Genomic DNA, 11,187 nt, shown 5'->3' on the forward strand with positions numbered 1-11,187 from the left:
TTTATTGACCGATTCATTAACAAGGCCGACCCCACCATCTCTTATGTTGCTAGGCGAAGGGCATTTGTATGTTGATGTGGATTTGAGAGGTGATCCCCGTTTCCTGAGCCTAGTTGAGCAAATGGAACTGCGCAGGAGCCCAGCCTGTTTATGTTTAGGAGAGATCCTATTGGGTTTGGATAACAGGAAAGCCAATCGTGACCTACCTTATTTGGGAAGTCCCATTATCTTGCAGGTAAAGAATTTCTTCTCTTCTCTTCTTTTTTTTTTTCTTGTTTTCTTTTTCGTTTTTATTTTCGTTTTTATTTTCGTTTTTTTTTAACACCTGCTTTTTGGTAGGTTTGGCTTATGGATCGTCTTCGATTGATCGAGCCCCCAGTTAATGTTCCTGCCTATCATGCTCGCTCAATTGCTATGAGGACTAGGCTCTACATGGTGGACTTCACTCGAGTCTGCAATTATTGGGAAAACAAACTGTGGACACGGGCCGCGGGGGCGCTTGGGAAAGAAGCGTTTGCATTTGTGGAGTCGCCACCAATTTATTGTGGAAAATTGGAAATCGTTCGAATACCTCGTGTCATGTCAAGACATAAAGTAGTGACATAGACACCAAGAACTCGTTACCCTTAGCATTCTATGTCTAGAATGACTCACGTGGATGCCAATGAATACGGATGTTCACAGAGATCTGGAGTAAGGGGTGAGGGTACGTATTAGGAAGCTCTTTTGATCGAACACCTAATCCCGCCCGCCTCGATAGCGGCCTCTACTAATGATTAGGGAAATTATCTATACTCGATATATTGTCAATTATATGCATGCAATGCAACATCCAAGTTTTAATCCTAACATGTGAATTAACTAAGTCGGTGAACACGTAATTTAGCATACAATTGAGTCGAAGTAGGGATTTAGATTCAATTACATGTGAAAACATACAAGTGATATGATAAAAGAAATACAATAATACAATAAATAAAATTACAATAATTACATTGGATTAATGATCTATGTCGAAAATACCTTTAAAACAGATAATTTGGGAAAGAATAAACGAACGAATTAACGAACAGGAATTAGGCGATAATACGAATAATAGTTAATTACATACGTAAACTAATTAAACTAGGTCAAGGCAGAACGGAAGTTCAGAGACAGAAATCAACCTGGGAAAATTGTGCAGCAGATGCGCCCTCGGGAAGAGAGCGCGGCGATTCTTGCGTCATTCAAGGTGAGTTCTGCCTGTGAAGCCGGAACTGCAAATCGTTAATATTCGTGGGTGAATTTAATGATTGATTATGATATTCGACTCGGATGAAAGTGATTTAATACATTAATTACATGTGAATGAGTCATAAAAACGATAAAACATGGATGAAGCGAATGTAAACGAATTAATTACATGAATGAAAGATTGATTAGTGACATGGGTGAACTAATTAGGTTAAATATGACGAATTAATGAAGAACTAATGACGGATATTATAATAGACAGATGGAAATATACCAAAGATCGAATTCCAGAAACTCGATATGAAAGAATCGAATATCTACAACCCGGATTGATTTTAATGACGAAAATCCGCAAATATTTGTTATAAGGCATTAAAGTCGGGATTTAACGATGAATTAAATAATAATGAATTACTTACATGTTAAAATTATTATACTTAAAATTATCGTGTTAAAGAAACAATGAACAATTGATAATGAAACAAAACAATCGAATTATCAAAAGACGAAGGAAGAAGAAAGGAAGCAGGAACTGCGGCAGCCTCACGAAGAGGCGCAGCAGGTGCTGCGTCCCTTTGAAGAGGCGCAGCAGTTGCTGCATCCTTTCTCGACGTCTGTCTCCTGATAATCCATAAAAAGGGTTTTAAACATGGTTTTACAAATCGGTTTTAGAAGTACTTTCGACATTAATCTTACATGATGATTACAAAAAGTAAATAACAATAAATAAAGAAGGATTTACACCCTCAGACTTACATGTTTGACAAAACGAGATGAACTAAGTTTATGTTTTAGTGATGCTCGACTCGAATGTAACGAAAGTGCCCTCGTAAGAGGAAAACGAACAGATTAATTAATGTTGATTATGGTGGAGTTGTTCAAATTGGTCGGTCATGCAAACGAGGCTGGTACTCAGAAAGATCCGAGCTTACGTGGTCGAAAGTTCAAGCACGTAGGCGCCAAAAAGTAAGAACGTGGTCTAGAATGCAAAGGGAGAAGAGAAGGGCAGACACTCGCGTGAAAAATATGAGGAGCGAAGGCTCCTATTTATACTAATCACGTGAAGGAATTAGGGTTTTCGGAGAAACTTTGGAAGTGAATCTCGGAAAGATATGAAAAGATACGAAAAATACGCAGAAAAGGACTTGGGAAGAGGCGCAACAGGCACTGCGTCTCTTGGAAGAGGCGCAGCACCTGCTGCGTCTGTTCCCAAGTGGTTTCCTCCTGCGGAAGAAATATTTCCGTGTTTAATTTATGGAATAACGGAATAATCTTATTTTCCTTAATATTTTGTACGAATATTTACGGGAAATTCTTTACCAAAGATTAAAAGATTGTGAAATATGGAATAGAAATATCCGGAACATTCCAGAACATTCTGACTCGGGATTTTAACGGTTATCAGAAAATGAAGACGGTTTTAGGCCCAGACTCCAAATGTACTCTAATTACTGTCAAAACGACCGTATTGGCGCGTAGATGACAATTAAGAGGTAGACACCAGTGTTTGAGCAATCACTTGACGATAAACCTACGAACTGTCACAAATCGTTCCGCGTACCAAACATGCGGCCCAATAATCACCGGGTGGTTTGCGGGAGGTGCGGAAATGAGGTATCTACAGAGCCCCCACTTTGACTGAGGCTTGGACAAGGCGAAAGTCAAAGTATAGCCATCAGGTCAATCGAAGATTACAACCTGACGACTATGGCGACGCGAGGCGGCTCAAGGGGTCTGAACCAAGGACATATCGTCGGGAACATTTTAGAGTCTGTCGACTATCGGAGAGGGTCGTTTAAAGTCCATTAGACTACGTAAGGAAGCTCGCCAGCCATAAGAAGAGACCATACCTGAGACTTCTACCTCGAGATGCTTCCGGAGTTGGGTAGGAGCTAAGGTTAAGCGTAGGAGCTAAAGGTAAGCGTAGGAGTTAAAGGGTAAGCATAGGAGCTAAGGGTAAGACCTAAAAGATAAGTAAGGATTGTGCTAGGGTGTGGGACCCTAAAGGAAAGCATCGACGGGAAGGAGGTCAAATATAATTTCAACCTAAGGGGGTAACCAAGGTTTGAGTGTAAGAACTCTGCCGGTCTGGGAACTTCTGGAGAACGACACCTTTATCGCACTCCGTGGGGAAACAAGAAATATCGTGAGTAGCAGGACACAGGCGGGAACTGCTGGAAGAAATCTGCTTAGGTTGTCTTCAAACAAACTTCAGAAGAACTTGAGAAGGACGATTGTTGATCTCCACGTCTCGAGAGGGATGATTGTATGTCGTGAACTCTCATTGGGGGAACCTTATCGGGAACTCATCTACATGTCTCGAGAGGGATTGTCTATCCGCTTACTCTCGCTGGGGGAATATAATGAAGGCGTGTCGAAACACCTGTCAGAGAATACTTGCTCGTCGTGAGAAGCAAGGTCTTCGAAGAAATAAATAATGTACGATAGTCTGTAGTTGGCTTAGAAATGCGGGTCTGAGCGAAGAACAATGGTCAAACGGACCAAAAAAAAGAGATAAAATGGCATCGGGGAAGAAGCGCACCAAAGATGGGCCCACAAATAACGAACTCATAACGAATTTTTGAAAATTCGTATGAAGGGAAGCTGAGGAAGAGGCGCAACAAGAGCTGCGTCTCTTGGAAGAGGCGCAACACCTGCTGCATCTTTTCCCGAGGGTGTCTTTCCTGCGTGAAAACGCGATGAAACAGGGGGTTTCATTTCATTTGTTTCGAAACATAATTTCTCAATTTCTCTCTCAAATCTCAACCATTTCTGCCAAAATTTGATCCAAAAACTTGCATTTGCCATGACTAATCGAGGTATGTATATCATTCTTGCATTAATCTTCTATAATGGACGAATTGGACCGACAAAATTTAGGGTTTCCAACCCTAAAATGTCAAAAATTTGGGGCTTTTCCCCCAAATGATCTTGCCTTGTAAAATTGACCTTGTAAATGGCTAATTGGTAGTATAAGGATCATAACCATGTATTTGTTTCGAATTTTCATTGAGTTTTGGGCATTTGAGTGAAATTGTGACGGTTTCACAGCTAAACCGTAAACTGCTTCGAACATAGCCTTTGGATTGCTCATTTGCGATGAAACTTGATATTTGGAATCCTTGGATGATGGGTAAACAACCTAACATCTCGGAATTTTGGTTTGTGACGGCTTTTTCAGGACACTTTTCTAGGGCATAATCGTCGTTATAATGAAATGCTGTCGAAATTCCGACTCGAACCCGTGACTAGGCTTCAACTAAGACTTGACTTAACCCAAATTACCACATGAGTGATTGGGTTTGTGGGAATACGGCCAAAGATGGCGATAAAAGAGCGACTTCGGGGCTTCTAAAACTCGAAAATCCCCTAATCAAGGTTCGTCGTCACTTGACGCGGCCTAAAATTACTTTAACGTTGCAGGTGACGAGGCTTCTACTTCTGGGAGAGCTCCCATGGACATAGACACAGCCGTTGATGCTTCTCGTGCTCTCGAGGAGGCTTTCACCTTTGTTGGGGGGCGGCCGAGGTTCTTGAGACGAGGTCCTCGAGGAGGAGGAGGAGGAGGCCCCGAGGCGGGCCAACGTTGGGCGAGGTGGTCGTCAGCTGAGGGGAGCACCTGCATGGGCTGAGACCTGGGACAGCAGGCACTTGCTTTGGGCTGCGGAGGGTCACCTGTCCTATAGGACGGTGAAGAGCTTGGTAATCTTTGATTCATTACTCATCATTCATTTTTTTTCATTACATTTGCTCATATCTTTCCCAATTTCATTCAAACTAAAGATAGCTTTTGTTTCAAATCACAGTAGGAGGCCGGGAACATCAGATCGTTCTCGGGCTACACGACGGCGATGAAGTGCTACGAGAGGCTGTCGGCGGAGGAACGAGCCATGATCGAGCGGGGAGCATTCAGCGCCCTGGTGCAGGCTTGGAGGGATATCGCGAAGAGGAAGCTGCGGGCTAATCTTAACCTGGTCCGCGCTTTCTTGGACCGATTTTAGGACACGACTTCCACTTTTCACATGTCTTTTGGTGAGGTGGGAGTCACGTTGGAGGACTACGGCATGATCTCTGTTCTGCCGTGTGGGACCGAGGCGGTGGAGTGGCCGGAGACTGCCATGAGGGTGGATTCGACCGAGGTTAGGAGGTTGATCGGCTGGAACTTGGGTGATGATGGCCCCTTGATTAGATGGATCGTACCATGGTGGCATCTCAAATCTGTCACTGGAGTATCTTCCTTGGATCCTACCCGATCTGTGCGCATTCCTGGCTTAGAATTCATGGTATGCATCTTCCCAGAGAGGCTGATGAGACAGGTTGGACTGAAGCAGATAATCCCGAAGCTTGACACTGTCCCGCAAACTGCCATGTTGCTTACTACTGAGAGTCGAAGGGAATGGGCCATTAAATGGGCTCAAAGAAACGTATGGTTCTTGAACTCTTCTGTTAGTGCCTTATGGGTGTCGAACTCCTATCTTCGGTAGAGGAAAGCTACTACTCTGGAGGAGCGTGAGAGATTGAGGAAGCGCGAGCCTGTTGACTTCAAGGTGCGCGAGGTGGAAAAGGAGAAAGAGAAGCATCTGACTGAGGGAGAGGAAGAAGCCGGGTTTCGAGTTGTTCATCCTTCGAAGAAACCGAAGACCTCTCCTGCCGTGGACAAAGTGATTGACAAGAATGGGAAGGCTAGACCTCGAGAAAGACCCGAGTTGGCGCAAGAGCGTCCGGCTCGAGGCCGTGACAAGAAATATGACAAAAATGACAAGGGCAAAGGGAAAATGGAGGAATAGCCCAAGTCTTTATTATTATTTATTATTATTATTGTAATAAGAAGGTGGGGTTTTTAGAATCCTAGCCTATTTTATTTTTTGTTTATCTTTAGCATTATTATTATGTAGCATACTATTATTATTATTAGAAAATGAATGAAATAAAGGAGGTTAATTGGTCATGAAACCGTTGTGATTTTCTATTTATTATTCTTGTCGAATTCCAAATGCAACTGCAAATGTCCTTCTATTTACATTTTAAAATTAATGGGTTATATCCTGCGAAGGATTGCCTACGTATTCATTAAAAAAATGAAATCAAACCCTTGCGCGTAGTTCGAGTAAATGTAAAAGAATAATTGTTCTAAGCAAGAGCTTGTAATGAACTTAGAAAAATAAGCATGAGCTTTTTACTTACTCTTAAGGTGCAATTTAGTTTATTTGATGATATGAGGATGACAGATTGTCAAAATGCAAGAGCATGGTGACATTAACTTATTTCAGCTTGGCCAGGGGCCGTTTATTTAGTGCCACAAGAGCGACACGTGAGGTTACGCGAGGCGCATTTTTGTTCCTATTCTAGGCATAATACCGTTTTAGTTGGTCAAGGTTCGTTGGGTTGGCAAATTCATTCCCATCTAGGTCTGTGATTCTAACCGCACCCCCTGGAAGTATGGACTTGACTTGAAATGGCCTGGCCCAATTAGGTTTGAATTTTCCTCGTGGATCGACAGGTAAAAGAGCTCTAATCGACTTGAGTACTAAGTCTCCTTCCTTAATGTTCCTTGGCTTTACCCTTTTGTTGAAGGCTCGTTTGATACGTGCTTGATATGTTTGGACATTATATAATGCGCGTAGCCTACGTTCATCCAGGAGGATGAGTTCTTCATATCTATCCCTCTTCCAATCGGCTTTCGGGATTTGACTTTCGAGTAAGATACGCAATGATGGTATTTCTAACTCGACTGGCTGTACAACTTCTATGCCGTAGGTCAAATAGAAAGGGGTGGCCCCAGTGGGCGTCCTAACAGATGTACGATATCCCCACAAAGCAAAGGGTATCTTGCTTGGCCAATCTCGATAGTTGTCAATCATTTTCTTGAGAATTGTGACAACGTTCTTGTTTGCCGCCTCTACCACGCCATTAGTCTGTGTTCTATATGGCGAAGAGTGGTGATGCCTAATTTTGTACTTGGCTAGCAATTGCTCAGTCTCAGCTTGGAAATGTGATCCATTATCACTAATGATCTCATGTGGGCAACCGTATCGACAGATGATGTTGTTTTGTATGAACTTTGCTACATTTTTAGCCGTGAGACTAGTGTAGGAAGCCACTTCTACCCATTTGGTGAAATAGTCAATTGCCACTAGGATGAAACAGTGACCTCCTATTCCGGCTGGAGTTATCTTCCCGATTATATCGATTCCCCAGGCAGAAAATGGCCAAAGAGATGTCATCGTATTGAGCAATGAAGGAGGGACATGCATGACGTTTCGAAGATTTGTGATTGTGGCAATGTCTTACGTATTTGATGCAATCGGATTCCATTGTGGTCCAATAGTACCCCAAACGTGTGATTTTCTTTGCCATCATGGGCCCACTCATGTGAGGACCGCATTCTCCATCATGGACTTCTTCCATCACTTTCCGCGCCTGTGAATGATCAAGGCAACGTAGGATTACACCAAGAGGTGTTCTTTTGTATAACTCTCCTTGCATGAGAACGTATTGGGAAGCTAGTAGGCATATAGCACGTTGTCCCCTTTTGTCCATATCTGGTGGATAGGTACCGTTGAGCTTTAAGTTTAGGATTGCTTGGAACCAAGGTTCCTCTGTGATTTCCTCTTCATCGGTGATTTGGTGGACATAAGCTGGCTCTGATTGTCGTTCGATACATAAAGGCATTTCCACCATGTTATCTGGCATATTAATCAAAGATGCAAGTTTTGCAAGAGCATCTGCGAATTGGTTTTCTTCTCGAGGTAGGTGTAGATAGGTCACATGATCAAAGAATTGGGCAACCTGGTATATTCTGACTTGATAAGGTGCTAGGCTTTCGCTTCAGATTTTCCAAGATCCTGTAACTTGATTGATGATCAGGGACGAATCCCCATGCACTCGGAGGTTTTTAATGCCTAAGCTCACTGCCGCTTGTAGTCCAATGAGACAAGCTTCGTATTCTGCAGCATTATTTGTCACCTCGAAGTCGAGTTTGACAGAGATCGGTGTATGCTCGCCTTCAGGAGAAATGAGCATCACTCCTATTCCAAATCCTCTTAAGTTTGATGCTCCATCAAATTAAAGGTCCCAGAAGTCTACATCGGTTTGGAGTATATCCTCGTCTGGAAATGACCAAGTATCTATTGTTTATGCATCATTGATGGGATTTTTACGCAAAGAATTTAAGAACGGCGCGCCCTTTTATAACTTTCAGAGGTACGTATTTGAGATCGAACTCTGAGAGCATCAAGGTCCATCTTGCTAGTCGTCCGTTGAGGACGGGTTTCTCGAAGAGGTATTTGACAGGATCCATTTTGGAGTATATTTTTACGGAGTAGCTAAGCATGTAATGACGTAGCTTCTTCGTTGCCCACACAAGAGCGAGGTATGTCTTTTTGAGTTGTGAGTATTTGCACTCGTACTCCAACAACTTCTTACTAAGGTAGTAGATAGCCCTTTCTTCCTTTCCTACGGTTTGAGCTAGCATGGCGCCCATGGTCATTTTTTTTGATTCTTGTGAAATATAAACCAAGAGGTTGATCTCGTTGAGGTGGCATGAGCACTGGTGGTTTAGCTAATATCTCCTTGATTCGGTCGAATGCCTTTTGACAGTCATCATTCCACATGGTGTGGTCTGTTTTCTTGAGCGTTTTGAAGATAGGTTCACAGATCATGGTGAGTTTCGATATGAATCGACTTATATATTGCACTTTTCCCAGGAATCCTCTGACTTCTTTTTCCGTTTGAGTTTGTGGCATTTCGATCAGAGCTTTGATCTTGGAAGGGTCTATTTCTATACCTCGTTGGCTAACGACGTATCCAAGGAGTTTGCCAGATGTTACTCCGAATGCGCACTTCTGAGTATTGAGCCTCATGTTGTACTTTCGTAGCCTTGAGAAGAACTTGCGAAGGTTCGCAATATGCCCCTCTCTATCCTTGGACTTGACAATCATGTCGTCCACGTATACCTCAACTTCTTTATGCATCATGTCATGTAGGAGTGTAGTTGCGGTGCGTTGATATGTAGCTCCGGCGTTGATTAACCCAAACGGCATGACCGTATAGCAATAGGTTCCCCATTGAGTGACAAAGGCGGTCTTATGCATGTCTTCTATGGCCATCTTGATTTGGTTGTAACCCGCGTACCCATCCATGAAAGATAGTAACGCGTGATTTGCGGTATTGTCTACCAATATGTCGATATGTGGTACAGGAAAGTCATCTTTAGGACTTGCTTTGTTTAAGTCTCTAAAATCAACACAAACACGGATTCTCCCATCCTTTATGGGTACGGGTACTATGTTGGCTACCCAGTCAGAGTACTCGGAAACTTTGATGAACCCGTCTTTGAATTGCTTATCGACTTCTTCCTTAATCTTGAGAGCCCATTCTGTTCTCATTCGACGAAGCTTCTGTTTCACGGGCTTGAAACCTGGCTTAATTGGGATTCTATGTTCGGCGATATCCTTGGCATGTCTTTGTAGGACCAAGCGAAAACGTCTTTGAACTCGTGTAGGAGGTCTATGAAACTGGCCCTTTCGGTAGGGTTCAAGGTAGTCCCTATCCTAAGTTCTTGGGGTTCTAGTTCGGTTCCTACATTGATGGGTTCGGTGTTCTCTATTACTGGTCCCCCTTCCACCTCTTGTAGTATTTCCTTGGCTATGTAGGGAGGTATCTCAATTGAGTCCGGATCTAGGTCATCCTCAGTATCATCGTAAACAGAATTGTATTCAAGATAACACAAAGAGTAAGCAGAACCTGATTTATTCATATTAAAGTTTGAGAAAAGTTGAAACAAAGAAGCCATCTGATCTGTGGTCAGTGGTGGTAAAGGGACAGTTGTTGGGACATTTCCCGAACTACCGTTACTACTTGAGGCTGAGCTAGGAGAAACGAGGGGAGTGGGAATGACGACAGGAGGAGACTCCTTAGTAACTTCTCTAGACTCCGACTCTGACTCCGACTCTGACTCTGACTCGAATTCATCGTCTTCTGGTTCTCCTTTGAACATCTCTCCTTCTCCAGTGGTGAGCTTGAATAGTCTTCCTTGATCGTTGGTCCACTTGATTGATTTTCTCCATCCTTTCTGCTGGTTCGCGTTTATTTCTGCGATTAACGCGGTAGGGTTGAAGTGATCGTCTTGAAGTATCATGGTAATGATCTCGTCCTGCGCGGCTCTAACAAATCGATCTTCTCCAAATAGTAGACTAACAGCTTGTTCGTCTAAGCAAGGTGCTTGACGATCCTTGACGGTAGGGACCGTTTCTGGAGGGATGAAGTAGCAATCGTGAAAGATCTCGATTCCGGCTAGCTTCCTTCCGAGGTAGTGCCAAGGTTCGGGAAATCCGTGAAAGAGTTCTTGTCTTTCTTCCCTAACAAAGTATCCATTTAGGTTAGGGAGATATGGTCGCATTTGGACTCCTACCTGCTTACGGCTTTGAACTTGGGCGAGCATCTCGAGAACTTCCTCTTTAGTGGGTTTGTATTCTAGGCCAAGTGGTATTCTTTTTGAGTTGCCTTCCTTGTAGGGTGCGAAGGTGTTTCTTCGGGCAGGGTTCAAAGGCATTCCCGGGAAGTATCCCTGGTATTTGAGTATGTGGTTGACCACCAAGTTGGAGTAGGGATCGTAGTATAGGGGTGCCAACTCACTTTCTATGACACTTATGCTTTGAAAGCCCCCAAGTTCATATACTGGATCCGCAAGGACTTGATTATTTGACTTCTGTTCGATTATTGCCTTGATGGGTGACGAAGTGATCGTCACCACTTTGTCATTTAGTGGGATTTTGATCTTTTGGTGAAGGGTGGATGTTACCGCTTTGGAAGCGTGAATCCAAGGTCTTCCCAAAAGTATGTTGAAGGAAGCTTTAATGTCCACTATTTGGAAGTTAACCTTTCGCTCAATTGGCCCTGTGGCTATGGTTAGGTTAACGAGTCCTACTACTTTTCGTCGTGTACCATCATATG

This window comes from Silene latifolia, chromosome 3, assembly GCF_048544455.1.
Source record: "Silene latifolia isolate original U9 population chromosome 3, ASM4854445v1, whole genome shotgun sequence".
NCBI lineage: Eukaryota > Viridiplantae > Streptophyta > Magnoliopsida > Caryophyllales > Caryophyllaceae > Silene > Silene latifolia.